At 33.7% G+C, this 3,371-nt stretch overlaps 1 protein-coding gene across 1 annotated transcript in view; it reads right to left on the minus strand.

The window, feature by feature from the left end:
- LOC107660415 (gastrula zinc finger protein XlCGF57.1-like) overlaps nt 1–1,381 on the minus strand; it is a 7,256-nt gene extending 5,875 nt beyond the window's left edge. Inside the window, exon 1 of the mRNA XM_016449713.1 lies at nt 1,314–1,381. The gene's annotated coding sequence lies outside the window, so the exon portion shown is untranslated. The remainder of the gene's footprint in view (nt 1–1,313) is intronic.
- Between the last annotated feature and the right edge of the window lie 1,990 nt (nt 1,382–3,371).

The following is a 3,371-nucleotide window of genomic DNA, read 5'->3' on the forward strand; positions in this document are numbered from 1 at the left end:
CTCGTCAATAAATGAGTACAAAACAGCGTTTCCTAGCACCTGTCGCTTACTGATTGTTTGGAATTATAAATATGAGCGTAGTTCATCTGTTAATATTACATGCACTTTTTTTTTAGTTTGTTACTCAGACGCAGGCAGTGCGCTGCATGAGACAAAAAAGTAATATAGCCAAAACAACCGCATAGCCGCTCTTTAGTGTAGATGCATGTTGATTTTATCAGACGATGCCGCGATTATAAATGAGAGTGACTCCTGGTTAACATGTATTAAAAGGGGTCGTGTTTAGTCACTATTTAGTGTGGTATTTTTTGACAATATTCACTCATCATGACAGTAAAATAGGGCATTCGAAGTCAATATACTGCAGTATTTCCTCTCTCAATCAGTAGAAAATATGGTTAACACCCGGTCATGCATGAAAAAAAAATACACCGTCATGTACCGTGAAACCGGTATAATTTTGAAATATACCGTGATATAAATGTTTGGTCATACCGCCCAGCACTAATTTCTACCCATATTTTTTTCATTCTGCCCCCCTATTAACATATAAGAAGATATCTGTCTACAAATATCGAAAATATAATGTTAATTCTAAGTAACAGTAAGAATAAAAAAAAGTAAAGCATAAACAGATATTCGATGACATCCATCTTCATTAACAACTACAGGTAAATAAGTGAGCACAATCAGCACATAACATCTAAATATGATTTGGTTCTCTAATAACTATATTCAGTGAAATTATTTAATGAAACGATTAACATGTTATAGTTTTACGCGCAAAATCTGACAGTGATTAAAAAAGCTTCTTTAAACAGAAAGAGTACCACAAAGCAAAATATCCAGTGTCTATTAATCTGTTCATATTTATGTATAGATTTAAAATGTTCCACGTAGCTCATTATATAGGCTCAATATTAGTAGTATCTGTTATTAATTTTAACCATGTAAAGTAACAATAACAATGATAAAGGTCAGAAAAATAACAAAATCACAGCAGCAATACAATTGGTTAGCATCCATTTCACTCACATATCACGAAACATCCAGTAACATCAACATTATCACTCCAAACTTCGAAACAATCATTCTCACGAACATACACAAACACAAATCGCTCAGGTCTTTGTGAATTCAACATGCTTTCCTCACAACATGCTTTTTGTTCTAAGTTGTTAAGTCAGCAAACACAAACAGCGCTGTACTCGATGAAAACAATGCAGAAACGACCTCGCATATTGCTGCATAAACAAAAATGTGTTTTTGTGCATTTTACCATTAGGCCCTGTTTAAATACGCGAAATGCTCACCTCGCCTCAGAAGAAGACTCGATGCTGACTGACTAGTGAGCGCGCTGGTGATGACGTCATCAGCAGCAGATCGCCAAATTCTATTTAAAATGACAAAGCAACACATCACACAAAAATCAGGTATACTAATGTGGACAAATAGCCGTCTCATTCAATCTCAGTCATGTGTAGTAAAATATAGTTTATTAGGCAATTAAAAGCTTTTTTGAGAAGTTTAAAACAGTAAGCCCAAAAAGGAACATATAACAATGCATGTATTTCAGATATAAAATCACTTTTTCCTTATGTAAATACAATAAGTAGACAATATAAGTTGTTAAAATATAAAAAGTAAAGATAACAATGTATTGATAAAAAGGTATCATTTAATTAGTCTCAAAACAAAAACTATAGCGAAGTAAAAGTGAAAACTAATAAGATGGATGGCCATGGGATGGGCAGTATTTCAGATACATGTATTTAAAATATGTATTTGAAATACAAAATAGGCCATTTATTTTGTATTTGAAAACCTTTGGAAAAAATCTAATGTATTTTGGATTTAAATAGACATTTAAGATCAGCATTTTTGTATTTTCATAAAACACTTTGTGCCAGTCAACCTCTTTATCAGTGTGATGATTTCATGCATCAGATAGTTTAGACATTGATAGGTAATCTTGTCAAATGTGTTTAAAGCTCTATTGCATCCTTACGAAAAAGAAGTTTATTCAAGTGTGCTATTAGTATACTTCTTTTAAACTAAAAATAGGAAAGTATACTTTTAGTCTACTTTTTATGTACTTCTCAGAAATATACTTAAAATGACATTTAAGTATACTTGACTTATACTTATACTAAATATATTTGAGCTATAATTGGAGAGAGAGCAAGCGCAAATCCTGGCAGCGGCAGGTCGCAGCGCTACTTCCGGTGGCATCCCCAGCTGCCACTGGCAGCTGCCACTAGTCGTTTCTGGCAAGCTGCCACGGTCTTTCTCGCCGTTTCTGCTGTTTGTTCAGTAAAACTACACTGTGTATACTATATACAGGGGCGTAGCCATCATTTCAGAAGTGAGGGGGACAGAAATGTTATATATATATACACACACACACACACACACACACACACACATATATATATATATATACATATATATATACATTGCCTTGCGTCACTGTTGGACAATAACCAATAAATGATTTGTTAATGTACTACAAACACTTTTTTTTTCTTTTAATTTTTATCACATAAGGCAGAATAGTTTCTGTACTGTAATAAATGCTATGTCAAGTAGCACTGAATTGTTCGTATACTTTATTTATTACCTGGAGATGATTTTAAAAAGCACAAATAAACCAGCAACATTAAAGTATTATAAAAGGCTTCCTTCTATGTCTTGTACACTATATTCCACGCATTCTCCTAAACATCTTAATTTACTGCATGAGTAAATGATACATTTTCAATTTAATCCTTATTATTATTATTCTGCCCTCACTTTGGTGTCTCTCTTCCCGAAGTTAGACAGATAGATAAGCTCTTTCCAACACGTAGACTTGTGGGAGAATGCCGCTTTATTCCAAACCACGTTGACTGTGTATGTTGAAACAGAGTGAAACTACAGAAAGGAGAATTATAGTGTAGCTTTAGTTATCTCTAAGAATACAATAATGTCTCAATTTACTGTTATTTATCGTATATAGTTCTTTCATAAAAATTCAATTCAGCAAATTAAATACAAATTAATCGTAAAAACTTACAGACAATGCTTTCTACAGATGATCACAAGATGAATGGCTGCTGCAAGACTGTAGTGTGAAGTTCTACCTAAATAAAGCCCCGTTCACACCAAGAAGGATAACTATAAAGATAACGATATTAGCGTCCACACCAGAGAACGATATCGTCTGTTTATTCTAAGCGCACACTCGTCTGTCGCTTTAAATTCTCGAGCTCGTTACAGCAGGATGGATTCTGATTGGCTGTCAATTTTTTATCGTTCATCAGCTGGAGAAAAATCGTTTTGAAAGTGATCACAACGATATCGTTCCTCTGTATCGTTATCGTTATAGTTGT

This window comes from Sinocyclocheilus anshuiensis, unplaced genomic scaffold (genome assembly GCF_001515605.1).
Source record: "Sinocyclocheilus anshuiensis isolate Anshui unplaced genomic scaffold, SAMN03320099.WGS_v1.1 scaffold1635, whole genome shotgun sequence".
NCBI classification, from domain to species: Eukaryota; Metazoa; Chordata; class Actinopteri; order Cypriniformes; family Cyprinidae; genus Sinocyclocheilus; species Sinocyclocheilus anshuiensis.